Raw genomic sequence first — 25,546 nt, forward strand, 5'->3', positions numbered from 1 at the left:
TGGACCCAATCTGTAAATGTAAATGTTTTCCCTCCATTATTCATTCACGCTTGAGTTTCCACCCTCCTACTACACCTGCAAATATCTTTCTGTACCCTTAATGTGGCAATTCTCCAAAAGTAATTTTCAATTATGCTTCAATGGATTCTGTTATTAGAGGAGAGATTTTGCTGCAGATAATGTACCTTAGGGGTGACAGGTGTGTGTGTGTGTGTGTGTGTGTGTGTGTGTGTGTGTGTGTGTGTGTGTGTGTGTGTGTGTCTGACTGCTTCTGCGTTGTGTATATGTTCCAACAGATAAACACCCTGACAACTTGTACAATGCTGGTCCCCTTCCTGAGATAAGGTATGCTGAGAGCAGCAGAGATTATTAAAAACTATATTTGCTGTCTTTGCTCTCGACACCTTCCTCTACTGATGCATTCTCTTCATTCTTTTTCTCCCTCTTCATTTTCTCCTCCCTTTCTCTCTCTCTCTGTTTCTCTTTGGTGTGCAAACACTAACGGAATGGATTTTCACAGGCATCATAAAACTTTCAGCTCAGCTACTGTCTCTGAACTCAAAATGACGGCAGTTTGCTAATGGGAGGCTCTTGAGATTTATCCCAGAGATGTGATTGTTAATGGTGTATATTAAGGGTGGAGATTAGCCTGAGATAATGTGTTATCACAGTCCCTTTTACTATAAGCCTTATTATCAGTTTACTGTTTCTTTCTGGGCCCCCAACTCTATAGGACATTTTCTACCACATTCTCTGTGTTGACGGCATTTCTCTAAGTTGTTTTTCAAGAGGGTAGAGATGGTTTTATTCTTGTTAAATTTAAAACACTTTTTATTCCAGCATCTCACAATGTGATCTGCTATGAGGATGGATAATGAAGAGTTAGAGCAGTTTGGGTGTTGAATAGTTCCAGTCAGCTTTTTCCCCTCAACTATTCACTTATTTCCCGTCTAGTCCGTTATTGCATGACCTTTTCATATGACCTCTCTTCATCTGTCTCTTATTAAAATCTCTGGTCCCACAGTCTCTCTGCTTTCCAGTACTATCTATCAGAGCAATGATTGTAAGGCATAACCCAATTCATGCTCATTGCGGTTTGCCTCTGCCAACCAAATCTCAGTTGCTAAACTCTCCTTTCACGTGCCGTTCAGAGGTCTCAGCATCCATCCATCCAGATTCATCGGGGTCTTGGATCTGGTGTTTGGACCCATATGGCTGCTGTCATTCCCCTGCGGGAATTTCAAACGATAGCTGTAGAAATGTTTCATAGTGGGTTCAGACGTCGTGTTCAGACCCCTTTAAGACTGGACACCAGGGCTTCATTCAGAATAATGTTTAAGCATATCAATTAAAGGAAAGATCATGTTTAGAGCCTGTAGGCTTGATCTTGCCTCGGGGTCTTCAGCTAAGAACTTTTTTTTCCTGTTTTTTTCTCATCTCTCTCTCTCTCACAGTTGCAATGTCAGGTAAAGTTGTTATTTTCTGTTAATCCCAAATCTGACACCAACAGCCCGACCATGTAAAAAAAAAAAATTCTCCCTGGCTAGTGTGTTTGGTGTCTTAGTTATGCTATCACCCAGTTACTATCTCCTTGGTTTGGTCAGCTGCCAGCCAAGTCAGATGCAAGAGCCCGAGAGAGACCTCAGTCTGTCAGCTAGAAGTGCAAGACAGATCACCAACCTTTAGTTTCCCTGCTGGATCAATACAGGAATTGGACCTCTGAGTCAGTTGTGCTCCTGAACACCCCAGTCGTTATCTCTTTTGTTTTGTGTGTTATGACAGACTGGGATGATTTGGTTTGGGAGTTTGGTTCCACTCTCGGATTTGAAGCACTTTACTTTTTCCTCTCTCACCAGAGCCTGGTCTCCACACAGTGCCTCTGCACACCAACCACTTAATTGTTCTGCTTTACAAGCAGCCATCTGGCAAAGGCTCACAACAGTACCTAATGCGATTTCTGGTCACTGAACATCCGGGATTCTGGTATGCAGTACATGGCTTTAGTGTTTACGAAAACTCTCTACATAAATCTTCAAACAAGATTTGGCATCACTCTGTCTTTCTTTTTTACTGTATATTACCCCTCGGTGTTTACTATAACACAACAATATTACTTAGTACTTAGATACTAATCTCTTTCACTGTAGGTGTATTGTATTCTGAAGCAACTGCCTTTCATTGCTTGGAAAATAAAGTTATTAGATTGAAGCTCCAAGTAAATCAGAGTTTAACTCTAGGATATGAGAGATGTTTTCTCATGCCTCAAACTGTGTACAATTGGAATGGTTGATTAAACTACTTCAAGCACTCTTATTTACCTTGAATAACTAACTTCTTTAATATGAAAAGAAAATATATACACTGCTCAAAAAAATGGGAACACTTAAACAACACAATGGAACTCCAAGTCAGTCACACTTCTGTGAAATCAAAATGTCCACTTAGGAAGCAACACTGATAGACAATAAATTTCACATGCTGTTTTGCAAATGGAATAGACAACAGGTGGAAACTATAGGCAATTAGCAAGACACCCCCAATAAAGGAGTGGTTCTGCAGGTGGTGACCACAGACCACTTCTCAGTTCCTATGCTTCTTGGCTGATGTTTTGGTCACTTTTGAATGCTGGCGGTGCTTTCACTCTAGTGGTAGCATGAGACGGAGTCTACAACCCACACAAGTGGCTCAGGTAGTGCAGCTCATCCAGGATGGCACATCAATGCGAGCTGTGGAAAGAAGGTTTGCTGTGTCTGTCAGCGTAGTGTCCAGAGCATGGAGGCGCTACCAGGAGACAGGCCAGTACATCAGGAGATGTGGAGGAGGCCGTAGGAGGGAAACAACCCAGCAGCAGGACCGCTACCTTCGCCTTTGTGCAAGGAGGAGCAGGAGGAGCACTGTCAGAGCCCTGCAAATGACCTCCAGCAGGCCACAAATGTGCATGTGTCTGCTCAAATGGTCAGAAACAGACTCCATGAGGGTGGTATGAGGACCCGACGTCCACAGGTGGGGGTTGTGCTTACCAGAGAACACCAAGATTGGCAAATTCATCACTGGCGCCCTGTGCTCTTCACAGATGAAAGCAGGTTCACACTGAGCACATGTGACAGACGTGACAGAGTCTGGAGACGCCGTGGAGAACGTTCTGCTGCCTGCAACATCCTCCAGCATGATCGGTTTGGCTTTGGGTCAGTCATGGTGTGGGGTGGCATTTCTTTGGGGGGCTGCACAGCCCTCCATGTGCTCGCCAGAGGTAGCCTGACTGCCATTAGGTACCGGGATGAGATCCTCAGATCCCTTGTGAGACCATATGCTGGTGCGGTTGGCCCTGGGTTCCTCCTAATGAAAGACAATGCTAGACCTCATGTGGCTGGAGTGTGTCAGCAGTTCCTGCAAGAGGAAGGCATTGATGCTATGGACTGGCCCGCCCGTTCCTCAGACCTGAATCCAATTGAGCACATCTGGGACATCATGTCTCGCTCCATCCACCAACGCCACGTTGCACCACAGACTGTCCAGGAGTTGACGGATGCTTTAGTCCAGGTCTGAGAGGAGATCCCTCAGGAGACCATCCGCCACCTCATCAGGAGCATGCCCAGACGTTGTAGGGAGGTCATACAGGCACGTGGAGGCCACACACACTACTGAGCCTCATTTTGACTTGTTTAAAGGACATTACATCAAAGTTGGATCAGCCTGTAGTGTGGTTTTCCACTTTCATTTTGAGTGTGACTGCAAATCCAGACCTTTTGTGTGATTTTTGTTGTCAGCACATTCAACTATGTAAAGAAAAAAGTATTTAATAATAATATTTCTTTCATTCAGATCTAGGATGTGTTATTTTAGTGTTCCCTTTAATTTTTTTGAGCAGTGTATATATTTGTTATTTTTTTATTTAACAAGACTAGTCAGTTAAGAACAAACACTTATTTACAATGATGGCCTACCAAAAGACAAAATGTCTCCTGCGGGTACGGGGGCCTGGGTTTATAATAAATCAAAAAATACCATATAAATATATGACAAAGCACACATCACAACAAGAGAGACAACACAACACTAGATAAAGAGAGACCTAAAGACCAGAACATGGCAAGGCAGCAACACATGACAACACAGCATGGTAGCAACACAACATAACAACAACATGGTAGCAGCACAACATGGTAGCAGCACAAAACATGGTACAAACATTATTGGGCACAGTCAACAGCACAAAGGTCAAGAAGGTAGAAACAACAATACATCAAACAAAGCAGCCACAACTGTCATTAGGAGTGTCCATGACTGATTATTTAAATGAAGAGATTGACATAAAACTGTCCAGTTTGAGTGTTTGTTGCAGCTCGTTCCAGTCGCTAGATGCAGCAAACTGAAAAGAGGAGCGACCCAGGGATGTGTGTGCTTTGGGGACATTGCACAGAATGTGACTGGCAGAACAAGTGTTGTATGTGGAGGATGAGGGCTGCAGTAGATATCTCAGATAGGGAGTGAGGCCTAAGAGGGTTTTATAAATAAGCATCAACCAGTGGGTCTTGCGACAGGTATAGAGATGATCAGTTTACAGAGGAGTATAGAGTGCTGTGATGTGTCCTATAAGGAGCACCGGTGGCAAATCTGATGGCCAAATAGTAAAGAACATCTAGCCCCTCGATAGTACCATTACCTGACGATCTATAAATTACGTCTCCGTAATCTTTTTTTTTCTTTTTTTTCTTTTCCACCTTTATTTAACCAGGTAGGCTAGTTGAGAAATAGTTCTCATTTACAACTGCGACCTGGCCAAGATAAAGCATAGCAGTGTGAACAGACAGCAACACAGAGTTACACATGGAGTAAACAATAAACAAGTCAATAACACAGCAGAATTGTTTTATTTTTTTTGATAAAAAAAAATAGTCTCTATATATTGTGCGCAAAAGGCATGAGGAGGTAGGCGAATAATTACAATTTTGCAGATTAACACTGGAGTGATAAATGTTCAGATGGTCATGTGCAGGTAGAGATACTGGTGTGCAAAAGAGCAAAAAAGTAAATAAATAAAAACAGTATGGGGATGAGGTAGGTAAATTGGGTGGGCTATTTACCGATGGACTATGTACAGCTGCAGCGATCGGTTAGCTGCTCAGATAGCAGATGTTTAAAATTGGTGAGGTAGATAAAAGTCTCCAACTTCAACGATTTTTGCAATTCGTTCCAGTCACAGGCAGCAAAGAACTGGAAGGAAAGGCGGCCAAATGAGGTGTTGGCTTTAGGGATGATCAGTGAGATACACCTGCTGTAGCGCGTGCTATGGGTGGGTGTTGCCATCGTCACCAGTGAACTGAGATAAGGCGGAGCTTTACCTAGCATGGACTTGTAGATGACCTGCAGCCAGTGGGTCTGGCGATGAATATGTAGCGAGGCCAGCCGACTAGAGCATCCAGGTCGCAGTGGTGGGTGGTATAAGGTGCTTTAGTAACAAAGCGGATGGCACTGTGATAAACTGCATCCAGTTTGCTGAGTAGAGTATTGGAAGCCATTTTGTAGATTACATCGCCGAAGTCGAGGATCGGAAGGATAATCAGTTTTACTAGGGTACGTTTGGCGGCGTGAGTGAAGGAGGCTTTGTTGCGAAATAGAAAGCCGATTCTAGATTTGATTTTGGATTGGAGATGTTTGATATGAGTCTGGAAGGAGAGTTTACAGTCTAGTCAGACACCTAGGTACTTATAGATGTCCACATATTCTAGGTCGGAACCATCCAGGGTGGTGATGCTAGTCGGGCGTGCGGGTGCAGGCAGTAAACGGTTGAAAAGCATGCATTTGGTTTTACTAGCGTTTAAGAGCAGTTGGAGGCCACGGAAGGAGTGTTGTATGGCATTGAAGCTCGTTTGGAGGTTAGATAGCACAGTGTCCAAGGAAGGGCCAGAAATATACAGAATGGTGTCGTTTGCGTAGAGGTGGATGAGGGAATCGCCCGCAGCAAGAGCAACATCATTGATATATACAGAGAAAAGAGTCGGCCCGAGAATTGAACCCTGTGGCACCCCCATAGAGACGGCCAGAGGTCCGGACAACAGGCCCTCCGATTTGAGACACTGATCTCTGTCAGAGAAGTAGTTGGTGAACCAGGCGAGGCAATCATTTAAGAAACCAAGGCTGTTTAGTCTGCCGATAAGAATGTGGTGACTGACAGAGTCGAAAGCCTTGGCCAGGTCGATGAATACGGCTGCACAGTAATGTCTCTTATCAATGGCAGCTATGATATCATTTAGGACCTTGAGCGTGGCTGAGGTGCACCCATGACCAGCTCTGAAACCAGATAGCATAGCGGAGAAGGTGCGGTGGGATTCGAAATGGTTGGTAATCTGTTTGTTAACTTGGCTTTCAAAGACCTTAGAAAGGCAGGATAGGATACATATAGGTCTGTAGCGGTTTGGGCCTAGAGTGTCTCCCCCTTCAAAGAGGGGGATGACCGCGGCAGCTTTCCAATCTTTGGGAATCTCAGACGATACGAAAGAGGTTGAACAGGATAGTAATAGGGGTTGCAACAATTTTGGCAGATAATTTTTGAAAGACAGGGTCCAGATTATCTAACCCGGCTGAGTTGTAGGGGTCCAGATTTGCAGCTCTTTAAGAACATCAGCTATCTGGATTTGGGTGAAGGAGAAATGGTGGGGGCTTGGACAGGTTGCTGTGGAGGGTGCCGGGCAGTTGACCGGGGTAGGAGTAGCCAGGTTGAAAGCATGGCCAGCATGGCCAGCCGTGATGACAGTGTTTCCTAGCCTCAGTGCAGTGGGCAGCTGAGAGGAGGTGATCTTATTCTCCATGGACTTTACAGTGTCCTATAACTTTTTTGAGTTTGTACTACAGGATGCAAATTTCTGTTTGAAAATGCTTGCCTTAGCTTTCCTAACTGCCTGTATTTATTTATTAATAACCAGGCATCCTCTACTGACGGGATGAGGTCAATGTCATTCCAGGATACCCCTGCCAGGTCGATTAGAAAGGCCTGTTCTCTGAAGTGTTTAAGGGAGCGTTTGACAGTGATGAGGGGTGGTCGTCTGACCGCAGACCAATTACGGATGCAGACAATGCGGCAGTGATCTCCGAGATCTGAGAAAATGAAAGTGAATGGTCTTTGAACAGCAGGAGTGAGCTTCAGAGGACGCTTCAAAGACACCTGACACTTTGGGCCCAAAGGCCTTTTAGTTCCCACCTTAGTGCTAATTGAATTTGTATCTGGCTCAGTTCCAGGTTGGAATAGTGTCCTCAGGTCTCTGCTGTTTGTTGGCTAGAGCACCCTCCATATAGCTTGGAAAAATACAACCTTGGAAGCAGTAATCACTCAGGTTAATTTTGGTCAAAATTAGGTTGTAGGTCGTGCATATCCCGCCCCAATCAGACACATCGACGGCCCTGAAATAACTTAAGTTGACTCTATGTAAAATGGAAACCACATACAGTATCTTGAGGCTGAATTTATTGTAGCTGGGGATTTTAACAAGGCTAGTCTGAAAACAAGGCTCCCTAAATTATATTAGCATATTGAATGCGCAACCCGCGCAGGCAAAACCCTTAATCATTGTTATTCTAACTTCCGCAAAGCATATAAAGCCCTCCCCCGCCCTCCTTTCGGAGAATCTGACCACAACGCCATTTTGTTGCTCCCAGCCTATAGACATAAACTCAAACAAGAAATCGCCCGTACTCAGGTCGGTTCAACCCTTGTCCGACCAATCGGATTCCACGCTTCAAGATTGCATTGATCACGTGAACTGGGATATGTTCCGCATAGCGTCGGACAATAACATTGATGAATACATGTTGGGATTATTATGGATAAATGAATAAACAATATCCCCATTTTAAATAGAATTGTAACTAAGTAAACTTATACTGTGTTTTATTATATCTGATTAACAGTATGAGTTCATAAGAAGGGATTGTGTGACACGGACAAGGAGTAATTAAAGTTAATGAAAACCATTCCAGCTAGGAAGAAACTAATGGGTTGGGGACTGTGTAAACAAATAAGGTCGTGAGCCTATGGTTGACCCTACAGAAACTTAGCTCTGGGGTTTTTAGATAAGACAGTGAGTGCATTCCTAAGTTTTCTGTTAATTAGAACTGTCAGCTCAGTGGTGATTGATAATGTTGAGGGGTCAAAAGTTATCTGGGAGTGTGTTAGTAAGTTAGAATGAACTTTTCACCTCACTTTGTCCCGGTCGAGAGGAGGGGATTCTGTTAAAGCAATGAAATGACGTCATGATCTGTATATAAACTGTTGTTCGTGGTTAAGTGTCAGGACGCTCCTAGAATAAATTCTGTTACCTATTATTGAAAGACTGGTCTGCGTCTATTTTATGCAAACAAGAATCTTAGAAATTCTCATAAAATAGATTAAGGGTTTTTAATTGATGAAAGCACATTGGCATAATTAAATTACACTAACAATACATTGATTCGATGAGCAAGTTTATTAACAAGTGCATCGGTGCCCACAGCGTCTATAAAAAAATTCCCCAACCAGAAACCGTGGATTGATGGCATCATTTGCGCAAAACTGAAAGCGCGAACCACGGCTTTCAATCAGGGCAAGGTGACTGGCAACATGACCGAATACAAACAGTGTAGCTATTCACTCCGCAAGGCAATCAAACAAGCTAAGCATCAGTATAGAGACAAAGTAGAGTCGCAATTCAACGGCTCAGACATGAGAGGTATGTGGCAGTGTCTACAGTCAATCACAGACTACAAAAGGAAAGCCAGCCCTGTCGCGGACCACGATGTCTTGCTCCCAGACAAACTAAACAACTTTAGCTCGTTTTAAGGACAACACAGTGCCACTGACACGGCCCACTACCAAAACCTGCGGGCTCTCCTTCACTGCAGCCAACCTGAGTAAAACATTTAAAAGTGTTAACCCTCGCAAGGCTGCTGGCCCAGACGGCATCCCCAGCCACGTCCACAGAGCATGCGCAGACCAACTGGCTGGTGTGTTTACGGACATATTCAATCAATCCTTATTCCAGTCTGCTGTTCCCACATGCTTCAAGAGGGCCACCATTGTTCCTGTTCCCAAGAAAGCGAAGGTAACTGAGCTAAATGACTATCGCCCCGTTACACTCACTTCCGTCATCATGAAGTGCTTTGAGAGACTAGTCACGGACCATATCACCTCCACCCTACCTGAAACCCTAGACCCACTCCAATTTGCTTACTGCTCCAATAGGTCCACAGACGGTGCAATCAAACTGCACACTTCCCTAACCCACCTGGACAAGAGGAATACCTATGTAAGAATGCTGTTCATCGACTACAGCTCAGCATTTAACACTATAGTACCCTCCAAACTCGTCATTAAGCTCAAGACCCTGGGTCTTGACCCCTCCCTGTGCAACTGGATCCTGGACTTCCTGACGGGCCACCCCCAGGTGGTGAGGGTAGGTAACAACATCTCCACCCCGCTGATCCTCAACACTGGGGCCCCACAAAGGCGCATTCTCAGACCTCTCCTGTACTCCCTGTTCACCCATGACTGCGTGACCATGCACGTCTCCAAATCAATCATCAAGTTTTCAAACGACACTACAGTGGTAGGCTTGATTACCAACAGCGACGAGACGGCCTACAGGGAGGAGGTGAGGGCCCTCAGAGTGTGGTATCAGGAAAATAACCTCACACTCAATGTCAACAAAACAAAGGAGGTGATCTTGGACTTCAGGAAACAGCAGAGGCAGCAGCCCCCTTTCCACATCGAAGGGACAGTAGTAGAGAAGTTCCTCGACAAACAGAAATGGTCCACCCACACAGACTGCGTGGTGAAGAAGGCGCAGCAGCGCCTCTTCAACCTCAGGAGGCTGATGTAATTCGGCTTGTCACCAAAAACACTCGCAAACTTTTACACAATCGAGAGCATCCTGTCGGGCTGTATCACCGCCTGGTACGGCACCTGCTCCGCCCACAACCGTAAGTCTCTCCAGAGGGTAGTGAGGTCTGCATAACGCATCACCAAGGGCTACCTGCCCTCCAGGACACCTACACCACCCGATGTCACAGGAAGGCCATAAAGATCATCAATGACAACAACCACCCGAGCCACTGCGTGTTCACCCCGCTATCATCCAGAAGGCGAGGTCAGTACAGGTGCATCAAAGTGGGGACCAAGGGACTGAAAAACAGCTTCTATCTCTAAGGCCATCAGACTGTTAAACAGCCATCACTAACATTGAGTGGCTGCTGCCAACATACTGACTCATCTCTAGCCACTTTAATAAAGAAAAATTGATGTAATAAATGTATCACTAGCCACTTTAAACATTGCCACTTTATATAATGTTTACATACCTTACATGACTCCTCTCATATGTATATACTGTACTCTATACCATCTACTGCATCTTGCCTATGCCGTTCGGCCATCGCTCATTCATATTTTTTTATATACATATTCTTATTAATTATTTTACACTTGTGTTTAAGTTAGTTGTTGTGAAATTGTTGGGTTAGATTACTTGTTAGATATTACTGCATGGTCGGAACAAGAAGCACAAGCATTCCGCTACACTCACATTAACATCTACTAACCATGTCTATGTGACAAATAAAATATGATTTGATTTGGATTTGGAGTTTTGATCTGGAGCGAAGGCAATGCTGTGGAGGGTAGCGTCCTGTCTATGTACCTGCCAAAATATCCAAGTTTATCTAACTCCAAATCTATCCTTTAGTTTAAAAAAAATAAAAAATGGATGAGCTCACATTAAGCTGTGTCTCTCTCTCTGACGGGGACGTATCCACACTACCTCAGGGTTTCTTCCTCGATGCAGGCAGACACAACAACAGCAGACAGTGCAACTACTGCAGTACCTAATCCCTTCTCTGATAGTCAAGTAATATTTCAGACTGCTGCTATCTTCTATCAGCAAGCCAAAACCACATTCGTTTCAGATGCCTGGGAAGTGATGTGATATTTCATGAACTGCTTGCTACTCCAACAGCAAGAGTGACTATTAACTATCTACTGTGCTGCGGAAAAACCTTCAGCTATGTTTCGCTCAGAATTGAAATTCTAAAGGCAAATTACGTTTTGTCTTTTTCTCAGAATCTCCCTTCACTTGCAACAGTGCCTTTGGCTCCCTCTTTCTCACTGTCCCTCAACACATTGTATTCAGACCATAACCTAGACATAAACACCAAAACACCAAACACCAGATAAACAACCTTCTCAGTAGACAGGGGCTGATGAGGAAGAAATGACTGAATAAGGAAGGAAGAGAAGTGCCTATTGTTTGATGGTGAAGCCAGGTTTAAAAACTGCAATGTAATGCTAATTATGAGTACAGCTTCCTTCCCCACAGACACTCATGAATATGTAGTCATTCTAGGTTTTTGATTAACGAAAAAGGCGCCTCAGAAATCAGATTAACTGTAGGAGGCATATGCGTTATGGTTTGGAGGTTTGATTGAATACATTTCTGTCTGATTGTAGTCTGTCTGTGACACTCTCACACCAGAGCCTTAGTACTTGAGGATAGAACTAAGAGGTGAAAAGTAAAATGTATGCATAGCCTACATACAATACAACAGCTATATATCTCTTCAGTTTATACTTGACAAGCCACTCAGGCAGGCAGCAGTCTGTGTCTGGTCTGTAATGTCCCTGCCTGCTGCGGACATGAGAAGGCTCCAACAATATAACGTAGCCCTTGGGAGCTTCCCAGTGCTCGGAGTCCCGTTCCACATAATATTTCCGTCTCCAATCACCCGTTCAATTCTACAACTATTTTTAAATATCCTGTAGAAGCTGTCAGCATGCTCTCATGCAGTGTCTTTCTCTATCGTTATTCTACTTTGTAATCATCATGACCGTCTCTCCCCGGCACTCAGGAATGAACTGGAATGAAGAAAGATCTTATTGTAATTTCAACCGAAACTGTATTACTGGCGGAGCTGCACTACTCTCAGCCGACTACGCAATTAGAAGAAAAAAACCCTGAAGAGCCATAAAATAAGAATACGTTGCCGTTCGTCTTTCCACACGCATACTGTAAGTTGCACCCCACATCCGAAGGGGGTTAACTTCTTGGCGCACCCATCCCGTTAGCTGGATCATTTTCGTCAACTTCCGCTGAATTGCAGAGCGCCAAATTCAAATTAAATGACTAAAAATATTTAATTTTCATGAAATCACAAGTGCAATAAAGCAAAACACAGCGTAGCTTGTTGTTAATCCACCTGGCGTGTCAGATTTCAAAAAAGCATTACAGCTAAAGCAAACCAAGCGTTTATGTATGGACATCTCTCTCAGCAGACAAAACATTACAAACAGCTAGCAGCAAAGTAGATTGGTCACGAAAGTCAGAAAAGCAATACAATTAATCGCTTACCTTTGATGATCTTTGGATGTTTGCACTCATGAGACTCCCAGTTACACAATAAATGTTCCCTTTGTTCCATAAAGATTATTTTTATATCCAAAATACCTCCATTTGGTTGGCGCGTTATGTTCAGAAATCCACAGGCTCGAGCGATCACGAATAGTAAACGTAAAGTTCGTAGAAACATTTCAAATGTTTTTTTATAATCAACCCTCAGGTTGTTTTTACAATAAATAATCAATAATATTTCAACTGGACCGTAGCTTTTTCAATAGTAGAGAGAGAGAAAATGTCTGCTCCAAGCTGTTGGCGCATGCAAAACTCTGCTGGCACCCAGCCATCCACTGACGCAATGTGATCGTTCCTGCTCATTTTTCAGAATAAAAGGCTGAAACTATGTCTAAAGACTGTTCACACCATGTGGAAGCCATAGGGAAAGGAATCTGGGTGATATCCCTTTAACTCTTTGATGGCATGGCAGATTTACGCCCCCTTTGGAGAAATTGGGTACCCCTAGTAAACTGAAAAACAAATTGTCAAAAATTGCTAATATATGCATATAATAATTATTATTGGATAGAAAACACTCTAACGCTTCTAAAACCGTTGGAATTATGTCTGTAAGTATAGCAGAACTATAGCATTCTTCCAAACTAGTTTTGTGGTCATGAAAGTTGGAGCAACTTTGACGTCATCGCCCCCACCCTTCCCAACCACTTATGGATCTGGGGACACTTTCCATCTCTTCCACTAGATGTCCTCTTTCTGTAGAGCGTTTAATCGTTCAAATCGCGCGAGAATTGGCCCTATGGGAGTGATTTGAGTAAGTGCCGCGAGAAAAAAACCTGTGCTTTAGGGCGCGAATTGGTCACAGCCATTCCTTTGTTCCAGCACTCCTGGGAAGAGCAAACGATGCCCGGTTGAATTGAAATTTGTTTTGTGTGTTAAAAACATCATAAAGCTTGCTTCTGCACTTAGTTTGACCTGTTTAGTCGACATATAATATGTAATTTTGAAGTTTTGATGCGCAACGTTTCCGGACCAGAGGACATTTTGGGTGCATTTCAGCTGATGTTATTAGCTGTAGCTAATACAAAGACGCAAGACTTGAAACCAAACGATGTATTGGGTAAGTATGAACCCTTCCAGAACATTCTGAACGAAGACCATCAAAGGTAAGGGAATATTTATGCTTAAATCTGTGTTTCTGTTGACTCCAACATTACGGAGAAATGTAGCTTATATCTGAGCGCCGTCTCAGCAAATTGAATAGTGTGCGATTTCTGTAACGTTAAAAATAAATGTACCAAAGCGGTTGCATAAAGAAGCAGTGTATCTTTCTAACTATATGTAGAACATGTATATTTAGCCAAAGTTTATGATGTCTATTTACGTTATCTTGCCGAGCTACCTAGATTTCCTGCGGGCATTTTTGAGTAATTTCTGAACATGAGCACATTGTAAATGGACATTTATGGATATATATGGCATATTATTGAAAAAAAAAATTTACTGTGTAACATGTCCTATTACTGTCATCTGATGAAGATTTTCAAAAGGATAGTGAATGATTTATTTTTTAATCCTGCTTTTATAATTTTATATTTTCTGGGACAAAATGGCTGCCGCTTGTCTTGGTTTCGGTGGTGGTCTAATATAAATATGTGGTGTGTTTTCGTCGTAAAACATTTAAAAAATCTGACATGCTGGGTAGATGAACAAGGTGTTTATCTTTCATTTGAGCTATTGGACTTGTTAATGTGTGGAGGTTAAATATTTCTAAGAATATTTTTGCGTTCCATGCGCCACGGTTTGAGCTGAACGGGGGGGAGGAGTTCCTCTAGAGGAACTCCTCGCATCAACAGGTTTTAAATGGAGGGAAGGTATGCATTGGAACAGGGAGCTTTCAAAATAAGAGGCACTTCCTGGTTGGATTTTCCTCAGGTTTACGCCTGCAATATGAGTTCTGTTATACTCACAGACTTCATTTTGACAGTTTTGGAAACTTTAGAGTGTTTTCTATCCTAATCTGACAATTATATGCATATTCTAGCTTCTGGGCCTGAGAAATATGCAGTTTAATTTGGGCATGTTTTTCGTACAAACTGCCCCCTACACTCAACAGGTTAATGCTGAGTGGGTGTGGACTTTTTGCAGTCTTCAGACACAAATCATTAGGTAATCACAGGGACATGGTAGCTATTCTTAGGCTCATGCGAACATGCACACACAATAAGGGCAAAAATGTACCCTGTCTATATAGCCATAAATGGTGATGCATTTTCAAAACACAAGATAGGTTACAGAAATAATCTGAAATGAACTTTTACACATGCATTTTGTGAAAGTGAAAATCATACATGTCTTAGCAGCCAATATCAACTTGGGATATATCATGGACTTCTCTGGAGTCCAGAGCAAGCAAAATCATATGGCCTATTTTTAACGGAGGTTGCAGGATCATATGGAAAGCATGTTCTGTCTGCACCGTGACATCACTTTGGAGGGCAGCACGCTTGCAGAGTGCTAGTTACCAGCCGGGTTGCCCTGTTCTTCCTCACAAATGTCATAATAAATTGGCCAAAATGTTAAATCTTCATCCCATAATATTGAAAGCAGTGCTATGTTACAGCTGTTTATCTTTAGTCATACACTGAGTATACAAAATGTAAAAAAACAACTCATTTTTCCATGATATAGATTGACCAGGTGAATCCAGGTGAAATATATGATCCCTTATTGATGTCACTTGTTAAATCAACTTCAATCAGTGTAGATGAAGGGGAGGAGCCAGGTTAAAAAAGGATTGTTAAAGCCATGAGACAATTGAGATTGTATATGTGTGTTATTCAGATGGTAAATGGGCAAGACATAAAATATAGGTGCCTTTCAATAGGGTAAGGTACAGTAGGACACAGACGCACCGGTTTGTGTCAAAAACTGCAACGCAGCTTGGTTTTTCAAGCTCATCAGTTTCTAAGGTGTATCAAGAATAGTCCACCCCCCAAAGGACATCCAGCCAACTTGACAAAACTGTGGGAATCATTGGAGTCAACATGGGCCAGCATCCCTGTGGAATGCTTTTGACAGATTGTAGAGTTCATGCCCCGACGAATTAAGGCTGTTGTAAGGGGGAGATGCAACTCAATATTCGGAAGGTGTTCCTAATGTTTGGCATACTATGTTTATTATCAATAGGCACCCAAACTAGGCCTTTCTGAAATATGAAATTAGATCAATCAAATCATCAGGTAGCCTGTTGTGGAAAAGATGAGTCAGTAGTAGATCAACAAACTGTATTTTATATGGATGATAAACGTAGGTCTACTCTGTTTTTATCAGGCAAAAATGTAATACATTATGCACGTTCATTTTGGTCACTAATTTGGATATGTGCACTCACCTTTGTGCTCCATTGCTGATGACTGGTCATTGGTCAAAAATCAAGACTTGAAGGTTCTAAAAGTGTTTGAATGATGTCTGTCAGTATAACAGCACTTATTTGGCAGGCGAAACCCCGAGGACAAACCATCCAGGAATTTCTTTTTTGAGGTCACTCTCTTTTCAATGGGTTTTCTATGTGGATCTTGATTTCTAAGGCACTTGCACGCATTTCCTATCGCTTCCACTGGATGTCAACAGTCTTTAGAAATTGGTTGATGTTTATCCTTTGAGAAATGAAGAAGTAGGGCTGTTCAGAACGAGGGTCGAGTCTAGTGTACTGACGTGATTGGGGCGCGCGACCTGAACTCTCTCCACTTTGTTTTTATCCTCTATTGAACGCAGTTTATCCCGTCTTAAATTTGATCGATTATGTACGTTAAAATATACCTAAAGTTGTATTAGGAAAGTTGTTTGAAATGTTTGGACAAAGATTACAGGTAACTTTTAAGATATTTTGTAGTCATGTTGCGTGAATTGGAACCAGTGTTTTTCTGGATCAAACTTTTGGAGATAAAACAACAGAATTAATTGAACAAAATGACCATTTGTGATGTTTATGGGACATATTGGAGAGCCAACAGAGAAGCTCTTGAAAGGTAAGGCATGAATTATATCGTTATTTCTGAGTTTTGTGTCGTGCCTGGCAGGATGAATATGATTGTCTGTGTTTGTTTGATGGGGTGCTGTCCTCAGATAATTGCATGGTTTGCTTTCGCAGTAAAGCCTTTTTGATTAACCTCTTACATTACCCCCCTACTTTTTTCAATTTCCGCCTGAAAACAAACTCAAATCTAACTGCCTGTAGCTCAGGCCCAGGACCAAGGATATGCATATTCTTGGTTTCATTTGAAAGAAATCACTCTGAAGTTTGTGTAAATGTGAATTGAATGTAGGAAAATATAACACAATAGATCTGGTTTAGATAATACAATGAAAAAACCATACGTTTTTTCATTTTTATTGTCGTATCATCGACGATTTCAGTGAAAAAAATAAGAGGGCAACAGTGCTTGTGCAAAGTTTCAGAATGAAAACTTCCAAAATGAGTGTGCTACATGACATTTATCATGAAGTCACCCAGGTGTCCCACACAAGTGGCCAAATTGGTGAAGTTATAAATGTTGAATGGAATAACTATATACAACATACCAAAATGGTATTCCAACACACCTCCCCCAAAAATGGAGAAAAAACATGCAAAAAATATATATACATTTACAAAATAACACTTTCAATATTTGGAAAACCCTCAGTCCTCCACACAATATAGTGCTGCTGATGTCAGGTGCCATAGCAGTATCTTTCTGCTGTAAAGCAGAGGGTCACCAAGCATGTGGTGCAGGTGATGGGGACTTAATTTTGCAAAGAAAACAGCGACGCCTCCATGCTGTGCCCTTTTGGCCCTGAGGCACATCCATGCCTGCAGAAATAAATTTGGGGAGATGAACACCACTTGTGGCAGGAGCTGGATGAACCAGCTTCAGTGGGGGATGGACACCATGGCACTGGGGGCTCCCATTCGGAGTCAGTGTCACTGGTAAAGAAAATGTGCCCTGTATCAACAGGTATAATAAACATAAATATATATATACAGGGAACATAAGGTTGAATACAGTATATTATTATAGACCTGCTAGATCTACTGTCTCATTTATATTATGACAGACCAGCTAGATCTACTGTCTATTTTATATTATGACATTTCAGCTAGATCTACTGTCTCTATTATATTATGACAGACGAGCTAGATCTACTGTCTTTATTATATTACAACAGACCAGCGTTATCTACTGTCTCCATTTCACTTTGGCCATTGTTGTGGGCCTGCCCTCCCCTCAACAGCCTCAAATAGGCTATTTCATTTCACAAATAATATTTTATATTATTAATTTCAAACAACGGCATTAGCATGAGAAGAACTTACCAGTCCAAAACGATGTCCTCTCCGTTCAAAAAATATTCCTCCATTTGGGAATCGCTAAATGAATCGTCCTCCAACAATCTCTGTCTCACTTTCCCGATCAATTTCTTCTAAAACTGTGTGTACATCTGTATATTTAGACTTAGATTTAGCTTTCCCTGACTTAGTCGCCATACTGATTGATATATAAACAGCTGAAGATGCGCTTCACCAAAACAACGTTGTGCGTAACATGCGTGGTTCCTTCCGGTATGAATCTTCAATGGCGAATGAACCTCTTTACGCCGGAGTTTACTACATGGGTTGGTCTTCCAACACATAAACATTACATATTGCCGTTTACCTCAGCTCTTTGGCTATCTACCCAGCTAGATTTCCAGACGATCAGTGGTCATTGGGTTAAAGTACAGTCAATCAACGAAACAGCGGTCATATCATTGGTGCACAATGATGTCATTACTTGTTGTCTTCAAATAGATTTTTCAGTCAATATGTCCCGCGAAATGTCCTATCAGGTTTGGTTGTGTTACAAACAAACCAGTTGATTGCAATGAAACCAAACATGACTGGAAAAGTCACGTTTAGTTTGTGTATTTACATCGAATGTGTCATCAAAAATGGAATGAGACGGAATTCACGACACAAGCGGTTCACAAAATGTTTTGTGTTTGGCTATAAAAATTGATTTTATCAAACAAAAGACGATTCATTGTGTAACAATGAGCATTGGGATTGAAAACAGAGAAAGATCGTCAAAGGTAAACAATTTATTTTATTGCAATTAGTGATGTTACGCCTGTGCTGGTTGAAATAGTTTTTTATGGGGCTTTGTTCTCAGATAATCGCATCATATTATTTCACAGTAAATCCTTTTTTAATCTGACAATGCAGTTGGATTAGCAAGATTCTAGGCTTTCGACCCATGTGTGACACTTGTATTTTCATGAATGTTTAATATGACTATTTATGTAGCGATCGCCGTATGTTGTCCAATTTAATCCCGCTAACGGGTTCGGTGCGCAGAGAGGTTAACAAGAAGTTAAGATTTATTTTGCCATATTGCATGTGTATTTTCAAGAATGTTAAATATTTACAATTCTGTAGTTTGAATTTGGCGCCCTGCACATTCACTGGATGTTGGTCAGGTGGGACGGTAGCGTCCAATCTAGCCTAGAGAGGTTAAACCCGTTATTGATGAGATCTTGTTTATGAAGTCTATAGAGGCTTTTACATATGATGGCAATGCTTGCACATGAGTTTTAATAAAATAGTTTACAGAGTTTTCAACGGCTCTAGCATTGAGCCTATTCCTGCAACCCCTGGTCTGTCTGGATAATTGCCTTGTTGTGTTTTAGGTTTGTGTAATTTTGGAAAAATTTACAGGCATGGACGTATGGCACATTTGCAGCAAAGATGTTCATATTCAGGTTTTGAGATAAAGTGGTTTAATAGGGTTTGCTCCAGATTAGAGCATATTTCCCTTTAGAACACTTGTGTGGGATCAACACTCAGTTTTCTGTAGAAACGTTCATTGCTGAGTTGTCTTTCAATTTTTAGTTTACGTTTTTCATAGTCTAAAAAAACTCACAAAAGCTCTGACAAAGGCTGTGAAGCCGATACGTAAGCTTTTTAAAGATCAATGATACTATCAAGAGCAGTGTGTGGTTTCCTTTAACCTTCATCTTGTTCAACTGTTACCATGCACCTGCAAAAAAGATTGCTCAGATGTGCGAGTGCCTTTTGAGTTTTGAATTACTGGTTTTTGCTCTGCACTCTGAAATATTTATATATACACAAAAAGAAAAGGACGTACCAAGTAAACAAGCATTGTGCGAGTACCCTTTCATACATGAAGGGCACTTTTCAGCATTTACTGTATGATCCATGAGAATCTACATATTGCAAATGTACGGTCCCTTACTAGAATTTGCTGACGGTGGCAGGCCGTGCACCGGGGCCAGATGTTCCGGAAAGTCATCGAACAAAGTTTCTCGGACATTCGGTTTCCGTTTTATTAAATGTTCAAATTCTGGTCATTTTTCCGCTGTCCCAGTAAATTCCACCTGATGGAAAATGACTTCGAAGACGAAACTTGGTGAGCATAGATTTGGACTAATGGGCTGTTTGCCCAGAAACAAGATGGCGTCGAGGCCTCAACTCTTTTTGAGTTAAGGCCATTTTTCTGGGATTAAAGGTCAAAAACGAAAATAGAGCGCTAATTTGACCACTTCACATCAAAGTACATGAACCTACAGTGTCAGGAGAAAAAGAACCAGCCATTTATCTATCATAATTTAACTTCTTAATTTATAGGGATGCTTGCGTCCCACTTGGCCAAAAGCCAGGGAAAATGCAGCGCGGCAAATTCAAATAAAATGATATAAAAATCAAACTTTCATTAAATCACACATGTAAGATACTATATTAAAGCTACACTCGTTGTGAATCCGGCCAACATGTCCGATTTTAAAAATACTTTTCGGCGAAAGCATAAGAAGCTATTATCTGATGATAGCACAACAGTAAACAAAGAGAGTATCATATTTCAACCCTGCAGGCGCTACACAAAACGCAGAAATAAAATATAAAACATGCCTTACCCATGCATTACCTCTTACCTATGAGCGAGTGTTGGCACTCCAATATGTTCCATAAACATCACAATTGGTCCTTTTGTTCGATTAATTCAGTCCATATATATCCAAAATGTCCATTTATTTGGCGCATTTGATCCAGAAAAAAACAGCTTCCAATGTGCGCCATGTCACTACAAAATATCTCAAAAGTTGCCTGTAAACTTTGCCAAAACGTTTCAAACTACTTTTGTAATACAACTTTAGGTATTTTTAAACGTTATGAATCGATCAAATTGAAGACGGCTCTATCTGTGTAGACAAACCGATGCTACTTTTCAAGTCTTGCACAACTCTCAACAGTCTCACCCGGGTCCTATATGGCCGTACTTCTTCATTGCACAAAGGAATAACCTCAACCAAATTCCAAAAACTGGTGACATCCAGTGGAAGTGGTAGGAACTGAAAACAAGTGCCTAAGAAATATCGTTTCCCAATGAGAACTCACTGAACAGACAGAGACCTAAAACAATATCTGAATGGTTAGTCCTCGGGGTTTGCCTGCTACATAAGTTCTGTTATACTCACAGACATGATTCAAACAGTTTTAGAAACGTCAGAGTGTTTTCTATCCAAATATACTAATTATATGCATATCTTATATTCTTGGCATGAGTAGCAGGAAGTTGAAATTGGGCACGCTATTTATCCAAAAGTGAAAATGCTGCCCCCTATACCTTAATTAAGAAGTTAAGATAAATTATACATTATGTACAATTGGTGATGGTCAAAGAAATGTGTTGTTTTTTTTCAAAAAAGTTACAGATCCAGTTGCGGCGTGTTCAGACAAATCCGTTAGGTTGGGTTTCGGAGCTCTGCCTACCCCAATGAGAATATGTGTTCACTTTTAGCTTCCTGTGACAACCAGAAGTGCCTTAAATTGAGGTCATAGAGGCTGTTTGGAAGGGTTAACTTCTTTGGGACTGGGGGGCAATATTGAGTAGCTTGGATAAAAAGGTGCCCAGAGTAAACTGCCTGCTACTCACACCTAAAATCTAGAATATGCATATAATTAGTAGATTTGGGTAGAAAACACTGAAGTTTCTAAAACTGTTTGAATGAAGTCTGTGAGTATATATGAGTACAGCGCTCAGCCACCAAAAAAAGTCGTACAGATACCCGCCATATTGTGGAGTCAATAGAAGTCAGAAATAGCATTATACATATTCACTTACCTTTGATAATCTTCATCGGAATGCACTCCCAGGAATCCCATTTCCACAATAAATGTTTGTTTTGTTCGATAAAGTCCATCATTTATGTCCAAATACCTCTTTTTTGTTGGCGCGTTTAGTTCACAAATCCAAATTCACAAGGCGCTGGCACTTAGTCCTGACGAAAAGTCAAAACAGTTCCATTACAGTTCATAGAAACATGTCAAATGATGTATAGAATCACTCTTTAGGATGTTTTATCATAAATCTTCAATAATATTCCAACCAGGCAATTCCTTTGTCTTTAGAAATGAAAGGGAACGCAGCTCGCTCTCATGGCCGTGCGCGTGACTTATCTCATGGCATTCTGCCAGACCCCTCAAATAGCTCTTATTCACTCCTCCTTACAGTAGAAGCCTGAAACAAGATTCTAAAGACTGTTGACATCTAGTGGAAGCCTTAGGAAGTGCAATTGGACCAAATGTACACTGTATCTTGGAATAGCAACGACTTGAAAACCTACAAACCTCAGATTTCCCACTTCCTGGTTGGATATTTTCTCAGGTTTTTGCCTGCCGTATGAGTTCTGTTATACTCACAGACATAATTCAAACAGTTTTAGAAACTTCAGGATGTTTTCTATCCAAATATACGTATAACATGCATATCTTAGCTTCTGGGCCTGAGTAGCAGGCAGTTCACTCTGGGCACCTTATTCATCCAAGCTACTCAATACTGCCCCCCCAGCCATAAGAAGTTAACTAACCTCCAAACGAGCTTCAATGCCACACAACACTCCTTCCATGGCCTCCAACTGCTCTTAAACACTAGTAAAACCAAATGCATGCTTTTCAACTGTTCGCTGCCTGCACCCGCCCTCCCGACTAGCATCACTACCCTGGACGGTTCTGACCTAGAATATGTGGACAACTACAGATACCTAGGTGTCTGGCTAGACTGTAAACTCTCCTTCCAGACTCATATTAAACACCTCCAATCGAAAATCAAATCTAGAATTGGCTTTCTATTTCGCAACTGACTATCCTACTGATCCTCGACTTCGACGATGTCATCTAAAAAATTGCTTCCAAAACTCTACATATTTGTCGCCAGACCCGCTGGCTCCAGGTCATCTATAAGTCTATGCTAGGTAAAGCTCCACCTTATCTCAGCTCACTCGTCATGTTAACAACACCCACCCGCAGCACGTGCTCCAGCAGGTATATCTCGCTGATCATCCCTAAAGCCAATACCTCATTTGGCCACCTTTCCTTCCAGTTCTCTGCTGCCAGTGACTGGAACAAATTGCAAAAATCGCTGAAGCTGGAGACTTATTTTTCCCTCACTAACTTGAAATATCAGCTATCTGATCAGCTAACCGATCGCTCCATCTGTAAATAACCCACCCAATCTACCAACCTCATCCCCATACTGTTTATATTTACTTTCTGCTCTTTTGCACACCAGTATCTCTACTTGCACATCATCATCTGCTCATGTATCACTCCAGTGTTAATCTGCTAAATTGTAATTAGTTCGCTACCATGGCCTATTTATTGCCTACCTCCTCACGCCATTTGCACACACTGTATATAGACTTTCTTTTTTTCTATTGTGTTATTGAATGTACGCTTGTTTATTCCATGTGTAACTCTGTGTTGTTGTTTGTGTCGCACTGCTTTGCTTTATCTTGGCCAGGTCACAGTTGTAAATGAGAACTTGTTCTCATCTAGTTTACCTGGTTAAATAAAGGTGAAATAAATAAAAAATATATCAATATTTTAGGTTTGATGAATACTATCTCCAACCGAATGGAACATCGATGGGCTCCACATTCACTCTGAGCTATGCTAACCTTTACGTGGGTCTTTTTGAAGAACGTTTAATAATGAAAATGAAAATACATTTTTGAATAAAGTCATGAAGTGGTATTAATATGTTGACAACATTTTTTTTTGCAAATGGGAAGGAATGGAAAAAGAGCTGTCAGATTTTACGGCACTACTCAATGACATTGACCCCAATCTCAAATTCACTATTGAATGTGACACTCAACGTGTTCATTACCTCGATATGTGGATTGAGAAATCAAATGGAACCCTGTTTACAACTCTGTATAGAAAAGGAACAAACAGAAATACTCTTATTACAGGGGGACAGCTTCCATCCTGAGCCATTAAAAAGAGGACTTCCAAGAAGCCAGTTTCAGACTGCGTCGTATATGCCACTCCACAGAGGATTATCTAGCAAAAGCAGCGGAGATGCGCATTAGGTTTCTAAGAAGAGGCTATTCGCCACAATGTGTGGATGAAGCTCTTCATTTGATATTGGTAAAAACATGAGAAGAACTGCTCCAAAAAAGACCTGCTAAAGCTAAAGGACACTCCGTAATGTTTATAACCACATATACTTTGAACTCGCGAAAAGTGTGAGATGCGGTCAAGAAACACTGGCATATTTTATCATCGACCCAGATTTGCCGGCTGAATTAAAAAAAACACCAATTTACGCGCTATATTGGTTCATGCCAACTGCCAGCCCCAAATGAAAATCAGCCAAGCCCTTTTACGCCCTCTTCCAAATGGCAGCTATAAATGCAGAGGATGCGCACAGTGCAACAATATGATGAAGTGTGAATAGTTCTGCCACCCACATACAGGAAAACAGTTCCAAACAAATGACATTATTACGTGTTCCACCACCCATTTTATTTACATTATTAAATGTCCATGTGGGTTCTGCTATGTAGGTAAAGCCTCTCGTTCTCTCAAACAGGGAATTAGTGAACGTAAAAGTTCAATCAGGAGAAGCTACAGGGATTATTCAGTCGCAGTACATTTTAATGACCTAAAGCATGATATTTCTACCTTTTAGATGTTGTGGCCTCGAGAAAGTTAAGATATCAGACAGGGGAGGTGATATCAATAATACGTTGAGTAAAAGAGAATGTTTTGCGATTTTCACCCTCCAGACATTATTTCTCAAAGGACTTAATGATGAAGTGCCTATGTATGTTATGTTGTGAATTTGAACATGAAATATGTGTCTCTTGTAGATTATTCTGATGTTTTTCATACGATGTACCCAATGATAAAGCTTGCTATGTCCTCATTGTGGTTTTACACATGTGTTTAATACGTATTATTTACACACTTTATTTGAAAATGTATGAAATGCATACTTTTATATTTGGTAGCACTTATTTGTTTTTCCTTCGCCTTCAACCCCTTCCGATGCGTGGAACGGATGTGGGTGGGGCTAGGTCTACATAAGGGTGCTTTTTTTTTTTTTTTTTACTCAGAAAAGCTCTGACGTAGGCCCCAAGGCTGATATGTAAGCTTATTAAAGATTAGTGATACTATCAAGAGCAGTCCTTTTTCCTTCATCTTGTTCAACTTTTACCATGCAACTGCAATAAAGATTGCTCAGATGTGAGAGTGCCATTTGAAATTTGAAAAACAAGAACGACAAAATTTGTATAAAACCAACAAAAAAAATGGGTGGGGGGAAAATTATAGTACCACTGAAAAGGGCACTTTGGAGACTGAAAGGGCAAAGGGGCATGTGCTCTGCACAGGTAGAGCCATATCTGTTCACATGCCTGTTAGCTATAGCTACATTTTTCCAGCCTCCTGGATTCCGGGAACATCCCCATGTTTATGCATTCGTCACATTTCATTTCAAAGTAGTCATCAATTACTAAAGGTGTTAGGCCCCCAGGCATCTGTGAATGGTTTGTTTCCATTAGCACCTATCAATGACTGATTAACCTCTTTCATTTTGCTGGTGTTATAACACAGGAATGGTTTTTGCTCTGTGCAACATGGTCGTATATTTAGGTTGCATGTTATAGAATCAAAGGCCCTTGAGCACTCTAGATTCCTGTAGTAATAAGGTTGAGAAAGCCAAGTACTGTAAGATGTATAATAACAGGGCTATTTCACATGACATGGTTCAAAGCCAAGATCATTCAATTAGGTCATAAACCTACCTTAAGAAGTAGTTGTGGTTGCAAGCAGGTGTTGGAACATA

General features: G+C 41.4%; 1 protein-coding gene across 2 annotated transcripts in view; it reads left to right on the forward strand.

The window, feature by feature from the left end:
• The window catches only part of LOC110493539 (VPS10 domain-containing receptor SorCS3), a 220,722-nt gene that overhangs the window by 114,766 nt on the left and 80,410 nt on the right, over positions 1-25,546 (forward strand). The gene's annotated exons all lie outside the window — the stretch shown is intronic.

This window comes from Oncorhynchus mykiss, chromosome 17, assembly GCF_013265735.2.
Source record: "Oncorhynchus mykiss isolate Arlee chromosome 17, USDA_OmykA_1.1, whole genome shotgun sequence".
Lineage (NCBI taxonomy): Eukaryota > Metazoa > Chordata > Actinopteri > Salmoniformes > Salmonidae > Oncorhynchus > Oncorhynchus mykiss.